Source organism: Mesoplodon mirus (genome assembly GCF_964341445.2).
Source record: "Mesoplodon mirus genome assembly, chromosome: 18".
NCBI classification, from domain to species: Eukaryota; Metazoa; Chordata; class Mammalia; order Artiodactyla; family Ziphiidae; genus Mesoplodon; species Mesoplodon mirus.
Window position 1 is genome coordinate 16,719,318 of NC_138994.1, and position 13,413 is coordinate 16,732,730.

General features: G+C 42.2%; 1 protein-coding gene across 2 annotated transcripts in view; it reads right to left on the minus strand.

The window, feature by feature from the left end:
* The window catches only part of SEC14L1 (SEC14 like lipid binding 1), a 50,298-nt gene that overhangs the window by 18,630 nt on the left and 18,255 nt on the right, over positions 1-13,413 (minus strand). The gene's annotated exons all lie outside the window — the stretch shown is intronic.

The following is a 13,413-nucleotide window of genomic DNA, read 5'->3' on the forward strand; positions in this document are numbered from 1 at the left end:
TGACTTTTAAATGTTACTACATTAAAAAAAAAAAAACTGGCTTTGTCCATTCCAACACTATGACATATCAAGAAATTGAGAATACAAGGGCTTCAAACAAAACAATTTCTTTTTAAGTTACATAAAAGGTAGAGTAAGCACTTAGCAAGAAACAACCCAGGCTCGGATCTCTCCTATTTAAGTACCTATTATATATCATTTTCAAAATACCCACATCTTTAAATTCTTGAAATAGAGTGGTCAGCACAAGGCATTACCCACACAAGCGAGCCCTGAATTTAAAACATAGTAAAAAATTTCCATTCCCTGTACAATTACCCCCCATGTTTGCAGAGACGTTCATTTTTACCTCGGTAGGCCCCAACCAAATGGCATCTGAGGCATGCAGGCTAACGAGCCACTAATGCAGGAATCGGTATGCTCCTCTCCAAAGCTCTGTCGTTGTGGAAAGTGGTTAGTTAGCATCTACCCTCCTCCCTCCACATCCGTCACCCTGCCACCAGATGCAGGGTGACACTCAGCCACAGGGCAGAGGCCAAGTCCTTTTTCTCTTTGATTATCCAGGAGAACAAGGACCTTACTGAATGCCTAGTAAGAAGAGAGTCACTGTTCAATAAACATTTTTTGAAATACGGAATAAAAGCTTCCTAAATGAATCCAGCTTTTGGCTTCTGTGCTCACTTACCCTGGCCTATCTTTCAGAGATATGTGAGGTTAATGAGTCCTGCATGCAGTTAGCATAGAAAACCCTAACTTTCTAGAGGGTTAAGGAAAAGGAAGACTGCAAGAAGTTGACAAAACTTTAGTCTCTGAAACTGCTTAGGATACCAGTACCCTAGTTCTTCAGCATGAACTACAACCTATAAAGTTTCTGAAGCCTCTGAAAAATAGCAGCATTCTGATTTTATTAAAAACATTAATATATGCTCTAGCTCTATCCACAGGAAGGGCCTAGAAGTGATGACACCTCAGTTGCAATGAGCAAACTTGGCATCCAGATCTTGTTTCCTAAATACCATTCTCTACTAAAAAGGAAGCTGTGCGCCTTGGAGAAATGGCTGATCACAAGTCTGGAGCAAGGAAAGGTCAGGGTTAGTCTGAAGTATTTCTTACCAGAGACCAAGGAAGTGCTCAACGACTGATGGGGAACCAGCCAGAAGGGGTTCCACTTGCCAATCCCGGGATAATTTGAGCACCAGAAAGAAAAAAGGTGGTAAAGCTTTATAAATCATAGAGTGATCCTCAAGAAAAATGGGCAGGGGAGGAAATTTTACAGAAAAAGATCACCTAATAATCATAGAAGGAATGACAGAATTAGAAAAATCATCATTCTGCAACTATCAGTTTATAATAACTGATTCAGGCAAGGATCATCAATGGTTGCTACAGAAAGGTAGTTGTTGGAAGATACCACAGTCTCAAATTATCGTCCTGCCGATCATTAGTGACAAAGGCACAACGGTACCTCTATAAGGGAAAGATCTAGTAGACATCACCTTAACCAAACGATTGAACTTGGGACAACCTGACAACCCAATGGTTGCAATGGAAGCACACACAAACCCACAAAGTCCCCACGATGCAAACAGCAAACTAAAGCTAATCATGGGGAGCAATCAGACAAATCCAAATTATGGAATATTCTACAAAATAACCAGCCCGGACTCTTAAAAAAGAGAAACTGTCCATGTCTTGAAAGGTGAACAAAGAAAGCAGGGAAGTGTCTAGAATAAAGACAACTGAAGAGACAGGACTATGGAATGCAATGCTGTGCTGGTTCCTGGATTGGAATAAAAATAGCTCTATGTACTCCATATTAAATAATATTATTCTATCAGTGTCAACTTTCTCAGGTGTGATAATGATGACAGTTATGTAGGAGGACGTCTGTTCTTCAGTATTTAGGGAAAGAGTGTTAATACTCAGCTTACTTTCAAATGGTTCTGCCAAAAAAAAAAAAAATGGTGTGTATGTGTGTGAAAAAGCGAGATAAAGCAAATGTGTTAATTTACCTGGGTGAAATGTATACAGGTACTCGCTATACTTTATCAACTTTTTTTTTAATGACATTTGTTGTTGGCTTTTTAAAAATATTTATTTATTTATTTGGCCGCGCTCGGTCTTAGTTGCGGCACACAGGATCTTTGTTGCAGCATGCAGGATCTTTAGTTGCTTCATGTGGGATCTAGTTCCCTGACCAGGGATCGAACCCTGGTTCGATCCCTAAGGCTCTGCGCTCCCACTGCAGGCCCCCTGCAATGGGAGCGCAGAGCCTTAGTCACTGGACCACCAGAGAAGTCCCTTTTTCAACTTTTTTTTTAATAGAAATTTTTCAAAATAGAAAGTTGGGAAAAATATTAATAGGAAAAGGTAACCCTGGGGGGAAAAGTCCACGTGTAAACCAACAGTGCTTTTGCAAGTAACTGATTAAATACAACATTGTCCCATTTTATACGTGAAAATGTACACAAATTTTAGGTTTGCCCACAGCCCTAACCCAAGGCGCACCTGCTCCTCCTTGTGGGGCCTCCTGCCCGCGGCCGTTGACTGCAGCTCGGCGGAGACGCAGGCCCAGGGAGCTCCAGCTTATGGTTTTTCAAGAGAAGCCAGCAATCCGGATTTTATGAAGCTTCCCTATTTTTATAAAACCCTGTTTGGGCCAAAGAGCCCACACTAGCAGGCCTTCAATTTTATCTCCGCAGGAAGAAATCTCTAGGACAGAAGTGAGGAAGAACCCCATGTTTCAACGCTCACCAGGTTCCAATCACTGCCTCAGAAGAGCAGAGGTAACTTTCAAATGTCTTCTTCTTTTTTTGCCAACTATCTGCAATATTATCAAGTCATTTCCTAATCACACTCAATATTTAACAAATACAAAAATCAAGAAAGGCCGAACAGGGCTTCCCTGGTGGCGCAGTGGTTGAGAGTCCGCCTGCTGATGCAGGGAACACGGGGTCGTGCCCCGGTCTGGGAGGATCCCACATGCCGCAGAGCGGCTGGGCCTGTGAGCCATGGCCGCTGAGCCTGCGCATCCGGAGCCTGTGCTCCGCAACGAGAGAGGCCACAACAGTGAGAGGCCCGCATACTGCACACACACACACACACACACACACACAAAAGAAAGGCCGAACAAAAGTAACTCTTCCAGAAGTAATTTCTTCAGAGGGGGAGAAATGTTCTTTGATGTCCCCTCCTCTTAAAAGGAAAAATTACTTTTGGAAGAGAAGTAACCATTGTAGTCATTTGCTCACTCTTTTTGTCTAACTTAGCAATCATTTCAATGGTAAAAGCAGCACTAAAGCCTTTTCCACTTGCCCCTGAGAGGAGAGTTGCTTCTGGGTAACAACTCCCGCCTACCTTCCTACACCCACTCTTCCTCTTTCAAAAGGGATTTCTGAGCCTGCAATTTGGGAGCTTGGCAACAGTACTTTCGGTTTTTAACCAACCTCTGAATGCAATTGTGACATATTAAAAGCTAGTACTGTGCTAAAGAAAACCATATTTTAGTGAAGACATTTCAACTTGTGAACTAATGAGCTTAACATTGCACAGTGCCAGGAAAACCCATTTAAAAGAAATTCCATTTAAAGAACCTACCTTTAAATTGAACTATGTTCATACCCAATTTAGCCAACAAACTAAGCCAGTTGCTTTCCCTCAACTTGGCTATCCTGTGGCACCAGACTTGACCCTCATGAACAGATAGGGTTCTACCCTGGAAAGAATCAGTAAGTGAAAAAGCTAAACATGGCTTAAGTCTCTCTTAGAAGTTGCCAGTGTTCAAAGAAATATACAACATATCAAGAAAACATGGCAAGTTGACCAAAGTCCCTCAGAGTTATATTTCTACAATTCACGGAGTCTCAAAACAACAGCTACGTAAAGAGGGCCTACCATAACGCAGCCCCTAGGCTAAGGTTCTGGAAAACACTCTAGTGGAAGACACAGAAACACACGACTGTACACAAGGGCAGCAGAGAGGCCCCAGGGAGAGGTGAGCCACCACCGAAGGGGCTGTATGACAACAACGCCCCGGCTGGGTGGTTCCAGAGGCTTCTTGGAGGAAGTACGTCTGCCGGGGGTCTTCAAGGGTGGGCAGCTTTACAGAAGTAACCTAAAGAGAAGGAAACATCCCTGGTGGGAGGGGCAGGAGCAGAACGAAAAGGAAGCCGAGCTGGGCGAGCCCCAGAGAGGCTGCCAGGTTCCCGGGGAGCAGCTAGAGCGCGGGGGTCGCTGCCCCGACAGCAGCAAGCTCCATGTCTGCGGCTGAAACTCAAAAGCAGATAAACATCCAAGCTAATTCCAGATGTGAAAAGTGACAAGTACCCAGGGAACCCGGGGGCCCTGCACTGCACCTTCTCACAATTCAGCCCTCAGTGGGCCCTTGCACTCCACCTCTAAACTGAGGTTCCAAATCACAGGCCATTTGTGAATAAATGTGTTCATACTTAACAAGATATTGATAAAACCAAAATTTGTAGAAATTTGAGCCCTTTTAAAGAAAAGTTATAATCCAGTTAGTCATGATATACTTCATTCATCCAAATACTTATTGACAACCCTATCAGATTAGCTATTTTCAAACCAGTACAAGACCAACAAAGGAACAACGGTAAAATGGCACACAATTATAGTAGGAAGTGCTATATTTAACCCAAAGTCATTTCCCTCAATCACCAGTCTTCAGATGGACCAATATATCAAGTCATAACAGCAGGCTGGATACGCACTGGTAAAATCAAACAAGAAAATATAATGATTATACTAAAACTAAAAAGATATATATAAAAATTTAATATACTCCAAGCCATTCCCTTTAAGATCAAACATATCTGAAGTTTAAATTATGAATTTCACCTTAGACAACCTCAAATTCCATGGTCCTGATAACACACTTTTTTAAAAATTAATTTTTATTGGAGTATACTTGCTTTACAATGTTCTGTTGGTTTCTACTGCACAGCAAAATGAATCAGCCACACACATGCATACATCCCCTCCTTTTTGGATTTCCCTCCCATTTAGGTCACTGCAGAGCAGTAAGTAGAGTTCCCTGTGCTATATACACTATGTTCTCATTAGTCATCTAGTTTATACATAGTATCAATAGTGTATATGTGTCAATCCCAATCTCCCAATCCATCCCACCCCTCCCTTTCCCCCTTGGTATCCATACATAACACACTTTTTCCAGCGGCAATATTTAGTCTGGAAAAGACCTGAGTTCAACCTATGGTGCCATAATGTCTAAAGAAAGGGCATCTAAGAGGATCACATAACCCAATAAGAGGTTGATTTCTTTTCTAGAAACTTCTCGTTGAAATGTGATTTTGATGAATATTGTGGAGGGCACAATTATAGCTGAAAGAACAGATGGTGAATGCACTGCTCACATACCATGCACCAAAACTCTTGCAACTCCAAACATTTTAGACAGTTTTACCAGGAACGTATCCCTTTCTCCCAACACGCACTCTCACAGTGCACAATGATATAAACCAGCTCTGTTTACTTTTGATAAATGAGCCATTTCAACATACATTACTCTGCACAACAGAGGGGGAATGCGCAAACACTGAGAAGAAACGTGGGGAATTTTGCACCAACACATCACAGTTTCTTTCACTCATAAATCCACTCCTTTGCTTCAACAGTCCTAAACATGAAATATTTTTGTTAAAGGATAAGAAACTTCAGAACTGCTTCTAAAATCCACATCTTTTCTCTTGGGAAACAGCACACAGACGCGGGGCATTTGTGCCAATTGGCGTGTCGGGCCTGCAGGAAGGAAAGTCACCACTTCCAGTGACCGTCTGTGTCCTCCGCCCTTCACTCACACTGGACTCCACCTTTACCACCCACCTGCCCCTTAACGGGCCTTCAGATGGCTATTAGCAGGCAACAGTGACACAATTCTAAAGGACCTGGTAAAAATTACCCACAAAATTAAAAGACTTCACCAGTAAAAAGATTTAATTCCACAGAGAGGTCAATAATCTGATTTATCCATACTATGATATTTTAAAATAGTATACAAAAAGAAAAAAACAGTAGTAGGGTTTCTTTGTATTTTGTTTTATTTTGGCTGCGTTGGGTCTTCATTGCTGCGCGCAGGCTTTCTCTAGTTGGGGTGAGCGGGGGCTACTCTTTGCTGAGATGCACAGGCTTCTCACTGCAGTGGCTTCTCTTGTTGCGGAGCACGGGTTCTAGGCTCACGGGCTTCAGTAGCTGCAGCACGCGGGCTTCAGTAGTTGTGGCACGTGGGCTCAGTAGTTGCGGCTCACAGGCTTAGTTGCTCCGCAGCATATGGGATCTTCCCGGATCAGGGATCAAACCCGTGTCCTCTGCACTGGCAGGCGGATTCTTAACCACTGCGCCACCAGGGAAGTCCCAGTAGTAGGGTTTTTGACCTCTTAAAATATCTGGTTCGTGATGCCCATGTACTTGACTCTACTCCAAAAGGCAGCATTCTTGCAGATCTGAATGACAAGTGGGATGGAAGCGCTCTGAACCCAAATTCAGGGCGATGGTCTCGTTCCGAACAGCCACACAAGTTGTTCCTAGAGAGTTCTACCCATTTTAAGATTTTTTTTTTTTTTTTTGCGGTACGTGGGCCTCTCACTGTTGTAGCGTCTCCCGTTGCGGAGCACAGGCTCCGGACGCGCAGGCTCAGCAGCCATGGCTCACGGGCCCAGCCGCTCCACGGCATGTGGGATCTTCCCGGACCAGGGCACGAACCTGTGTCCCCTGCATCGGCAGGCGGACTCTCAACCACTGCACCACCAGGGAAGCCCCCATTTTAAGATTTTCTACCACAAATTTTCCTAATCCTTTGGGTCCTAGAAACAAGCACTAGTTCATGACCTCCCCCCGCAAAAAAAAAATATCAGTGAGCAAAGAAACAAAGGAGTGGGTACAACAGAGCAGCAGGCAAATATTAGCAAAGAACTGGGACGTCGCCCATAAAGTATAATTGCACAGTGCCCGCCACCCCCTGAACTCTCCCTGCAATATACAGTGAATTGTGGTTGTGATTTTACACTGCACATACGACAGTCACGTGTCCTGCTAACAAACTGTTCCTGGTTTATGGGAAATGTCTACATGTTATTATTTTATAATGTTCAGCAAAGAGTACCATGGCATCTAAGTATCTGAGCCATTGCTATGAGGTCAAAACAAGTAGGAAAACAAAGAATTCTGCTTAGAAGAAAAAGAATCATCTAAGCCTGCTTACAAACTGGCTTGTTTACATTGGCTAAAGCAAGACTAGCACGGGGCTCTTGCTTTAGATACAATGCACAACAGGAAGCCAGTCTCAGGTGGGCCCTGGTTGAAGACGGAGCACACATTCTTGTGCTTCTCTCCTTGCCAAACCTAACACGTATGTGGATGCTGTATCGTGAAAGCAGTGACTCAGCAAGGCCTTCCAGAATATTGTACCTCAAAGTTCTTGTAATGTGTTCCTCTTCAAGAATTTCCAGGCAAGACCACTTGCAAAGTTTTGTTAACACAATTTAATAGACTGACAGAGTTACTGGGTTTTCAAATAAAACTCAAAGGATAATGAGTATGCTTGATTAACTGCATCTTCTGCATTTTAATTTAGGTTAGAAAACTATAGCCACCCTCACTTGTCCAACTGTGTCACTTTCTGAAAGATCTCAAGATTGACATCTAAGTCAATACCCTGGGGGCTCCATACTTCCAGTGGCTTTATTTTCTTGAAGATAATCATTGATGACATTTCTGACTGGCTTATCTGGGGTCATCTGTCCTTTAAAGCACTGTCACTTGGTGTTCTGTGTCAGAGGTTCCCAAATTTCGGTTCACAGCACCCTTGGAATCCCAGCAACTTTTTCACAGTGCCCCAAGGCCAAAAGAAATACCATTTATTAGATTATTAGGTCCAAACAATTTAAAAAGCATTTCTGTCTTAATAACTTAGTAACCATGTGAAATAAATAATGCACTTAAGTTGAAGGAAGAGACGTTTTTGTTTCATTCCTAAATAACTAGAGTTACCTGAGGGTGTGTGCACCTCTTAAGAATCAAGCTGGAACCACACTGCTGCCCTAATTTCCTGTTGGACACCAACTCCTCTGTGGCACTTGCCTTTTAGCATAGCAACCACTGCAACCCTCGCTTCACCAAGATGTGACACCATCAAAGGAAATGCAGTGTGATCCCGAAACCGTGAACTACCCTGGACTAGGAGTCTGCAGTGTTTCAGAAATGTGGAGTATCACCATGCTTCCTCCAAAATTAAAAATATCCCATAGCACTGGGGTGCTCTGGGGTGTCTCAGAACAGTTTGGGAACTGTGGCTCCAAGTGCTTTAAGTTTTATTCATTTATTCACAAATCCCTCTGCCTATAAATACATTATTCAAAATGCAAACAAGGGCTTCCCTGGTGGCGCAGTGGTTGAGAATCTGCCTGCTAATGCAGGGGACACGGGTTCGATCCCTGGTCTGGGAGGATCCCATATGCCGCGGGGCAACTAGGCCCGTGAGCCACAACTACTGAGCCTGCGTGTCTGGAGCCTGTGCTCCGCAACAAGAGAGGCCGCGATAGTGAGAGGCCCGCGCACCGCGATGAAGAGTGGCCCCTGCTTGCCACAACTAGAGAAAGCCCTCGCACAGAAACGAAGACCCAACACAGCAAAAATAAATTAATTAATTAATAAACTCCTACCCCCAACATCTAAAAAAAAAAAAAAATGCAAACAAACGAGCTTCAATCCAAGTGATTATGCTCTACCATCAAACTCTCAAAGGGTCCGGTGTTCAAGTTAAGTTTCCAATTTCTGCATAAAAGCCTTCAAAAATCTAAGAGAGGGGTGAGCAAACCTTTGCCATAAGTGAAGGGCCAAATAGTAAATATTTTCAGCTTTCTGGGCCAGTCTCTGTGGCAAATATTCAACTCTGCCTTTTGAGGACAGAAACTGCCACAGACAATATGTGAACAAATTGAATACCGTTGGGTTCCAATAAAACTGTATTTATAGAGACTGAAATTTGAATTTCATATACTTTTCACATGTCATAAAATAGTCTTTTGAATTTTTCCCAACCGCTAAAAATTGTAAGAATGATTTTTAGCTTGTGTACAAAAACAGACAGCAGGCCATCGTGTGCCCACTCCTGATCTAAGAGTAAGAGATTAACTGGAACAGGTTCCATTTAATTATTTTCTCACAAAAATTCAAGAGTTATTTTAAATGCCAACCAGTCAAAATTGTGAAGGACAAAAACTTGAAATAAAATAGAAAGGACTATGAAACCAATGGACCGTCACTTACTGTACTTGTACTTAACTAACTGTTCTCCGTTATACAGAGTGGTCCCAACAAATGCACATCTAACTTACATACACAAATTGGACTATGTACATTTAACCCAAAAAAGGAAGTGGGGAGGAGGGGAGAGGAAAGAATGAATGTGAATAATGAGGGTAACTCCTACCATTCCACTCAATGAACAGATGCGCTCCAGAACCATCTCTTCTATAACCTGCAGCCACCAACCACATGCGGCTATTTAAATTTAATTAAAAGCAAATAACATTAAAATTCAGTCCCTCAGTCTCAGTGGCCACATTTCAAGTTCAAGAAGTTGCTCTGATCTTCTTGACTGACTCACCACGAATAACTGAAATCTGCAGCAAACACTCTGACCTGACAACTACATATCTCTGTCCTCGTTACTGTCCTTAGAATGTCTGTAAGGCTGTGGCGGCACATGCCCAAAATAATAAGTCTCATGATAAATTTCTTCTCTCCATGAAACCCAAGAGTCATTCGTACTTGTTGATAAATGAATCTAGTATGAGTTTCAAATCTGTCTGATCAACTAGGCTTTTTAAATTAAAGCCTTTTGTCTAGAAGCAGAATAGAAGGCTGCGCTACCTATTTAAAATTTTCTGGCATCAGAGGGAAATTTTTTAAAAAACAGGCAGCCTCTGAACGCACACCAATCATAAAGCCAACTTACAGGTAAACATCAGCTAATTCGTTCAAGGACAGCTGACTGAGGGGGCTCAAAGGCCTTTTCTGAAGAGATTCTGGGGGCAGAGCGACCACTGTCAGGCCACCGGCCCTGCCTGCCTCTGGAAGCCACACCTCCCGCCCCTGCAAGCTCCCTTCCTGTTCAACTCTTCCCCCAACTTTACCCACTGTATCCCTCCCTCTCTAGCTCCCCAAGAGTTAAAGATCTAGTTTTGTTTTCTGCCTAGAATATAACCTCAGTAACTGGTTTTTTCTCTCTCTTTTTTTTTTTTTTTTTTGGTTTACCAACTGAAAAGTATCCCTTTGTTTTCTAGTTTACAAATATTAATCCTAACTTGAAAATAAATGATAGGTTTTACTCTTGATTCTAACATCTAAAATATTAGAAAGGTACTACTGAATCAAAAAGTATTATCTTTTTTTAATGCCTATGTTTTCCACTGCAATGTATACAAATAATGGAACACTCTTCAGCAATACAATGTAATGAACTATCTTTCATCCACAATGAATGAATCCAAAATAATTATGCTGACTCAAAGAGGCTAGACAAAAAAAAAAAAAGTTTATGATTCTATTTCCGTAAAATTCTAGGAAATACAAACTAATTTATAGTAACAAAAAGCAAATCAAAAAAAAAAAAAAGCAAATCAGCGGTTGCCTAGAGGTGGAGGTGTGCTGGTATGGGAAGGAGGTAGAAATTACAATGGGACATAAAGCACTTTTGGGGTGATGGATATGTGCACTATCATAATTATGGTGATGGTTTCACACGTTTACACATGTCAAAACTTATCCAACTATGTATTTTTAAAACATATAGTTTATTATTTGTCATTTACACCTCAATAAAGCTGAAAAAAGCAATAAAAACATAAATACATATAGTTTTAATTGGCAGGCCAACTCAGGGAAGCATTTCTAATAGTGACCAGTATTTCCTGATAAAGAAGCTTGATTTGCCATCATCAGCACAGCTGGAAAACTCAAGGTTAAGTGAAAAGGAACACAGCATAAAGGCTTTATTCATAATTGCCCAAAACTGGAAGCAACCAAGATGTCCTATGAAAGGTGAATGGATAACAGACAGTGTGTGGTACATCCACACAATGGAGTCTTATTCAGCAACAAAGAGAAATGGGCTATCGAGACACAAAAAGATGTGCTAGAAACTTAAATGATTATTGTTTAACGAAAGAAGCCTGTGTGAAAAGGCTGCAGACTGTATGATCGCACCTATCTGACGCTCTGGAAAAGGCAACTCTACCGAGAGAAAAAGACCAGGGGCTGCCAGTGCTGGACGGGAGAAGGGAGGGATGAAGGGGTGGGGCACAGAGGAGTTACAGGGCAGTGAAACTACTCTGTAGGACACTGTCCTTGTGGACACGTGACATTATACATTTGTCAAAACCCACAGGCCTGTACTACACAGAGCGTGAATCCTAATGTAGACAGTGGACTTTAGTTAATAATAACGTATAAACACTGGCTCACCAATTAAAACAAACGCACTACGCAAGACGTTAAGAATAGGGGAAGCTGTAGAGGGGTGTATAGCAACTCTGTACTATCTGCGCAATCTTCTGTAAACCTAAAACTGTTCTAAAATCTATTAAATATGAAAAAAAAGAAAGGGGTCGAGTAACACCTTGGCCAAAGGTAAAAGCCTACTAACTACCTGTGGTATAAGAAAACAAAAAGAAAAGAAAAAAACTTCTAAGAAGAACCTAGAGAAATTCGTAACATCATTTATTCAACAAACATTCACTCCAGTGCCCATGACAGGCACTGCAGAGCAGGCACCAGGGACGCAGGAATGGAAGGCCAGGGCCCACCCTGCCAAGAGCTCTCACCAAGGTGGGCAAGGGGGAAAGAGCCAGCACCGCCTCCCCACAGCCACACTATAAGCAGGTTCGTGAAGATTAATGCATGTACTGGGCAGACTCTTCCTGTGAAACAAGTTTCTCCCCACTTTAAAATGAGGAAACAGGGGCTTCCCTGGTGGCACAGTGGTTAAGAATCCGCCTGCCAAGGCAGGGGACATGGGTTTGAGCCCTGGTCTGGGAAGATCCCACATGCTGCGAAGCAACTAAGCCCGTGCGCCACCACTACTGAGCTTGTGCTCTAGAGCCCATGTGCCACAACTACTGAAGCCCGCGCGCCTAGAGCCCATGCTCTGCAACAAGAGAAGCCACTGCAGTGAGAAGCCCGCGTACTGCAATGAAGAGTAGCCCCTGCTCGCCGCAACTAGAGAAAGCCCGCACACAGCAATGAAGACCAAACCCAGCCAAAAATAAATAAATAAAATAAATAAATTTATTTAAAGTATATAATAATAAAATAAAATAAAATGAGGAAACAGAGGTGGAGAGAAGTCACATCCCAGGATCTGAACCCAGGCGTGTCCCAGAGCAACGTCATGTCTCAGAGCACAGGCCCTGGGAGAGAAGACCCGCCTTCAACCCCAGTCCTACCATCAGAAGAGGGCCTTGGGAAGGTTACTCAATTTCAATGAGCCTCAATTTCTTCATCTTCAATTCATCTTAGTTTCTTCATCTTCTTTAACGTACAGAATTGTGGAAGATTAAAAAAAGAAAATGTAGAGTGTTTAGCAGCCCTGACACAGAATAAGTACAAAACTCAAAAAATGTAGCTACTGTTCCAGGCTGCGCACAGACTTCTCAAAGAAGACAAAAGTGATCACTAAGCAAAGACACTGCCACCCACAGTCCAGGAACCAACTTGGCTCTGCACAAAAAGAGGAAGAGAACCTTTCTAATGTGAATGGCTTTAAAAACTAGACATTTTCATTTGACATTTACCTTCTCTACTATACTTTGAAAATGCACCCCCAAAATCCATGTGTTCACCAAGCTAATATGATAATTATATTCTCCATGGCCCTAAAAACACAGGATGTAAATATCACGAGGCTTGGTTGGAAACTAATTATTTTAAGTTTATAATTAGCCAACTGAAAAAAAAAAAGGAACTAGGTGTAAGTAATATCATATAGGTCTCTTTCCTTCTTTAAGGAAAAGAAAAAGCCAAGAGGGGATATAGAAATGATACTATTTCAATTTAGGCACTGAGTAAAATATTCCCTCTGTAATATGAAATACAAGAAACACATGGATTTAGTTATATAACTCATTAATTAGCTAAATATACTATACTCAGTTGCTAGAAGCAGAAAATATGGCCCCAAAGATAAACGACCAAAGCTGGGAAGAGAACTTTCATAAAATAAACGCGGGGAAGGGGAGTTGCTGAGGAACAAGATGTTCTCTGAAAGGTTAGGGTTACAGGTAGCCCTGAATCAGGCTTAATGCTCATGGTATTAACATTTTCCACAGAATGAAGAAACACAGTATACTTGGAAGGGAAAGAACTCGCGTCAGGAAA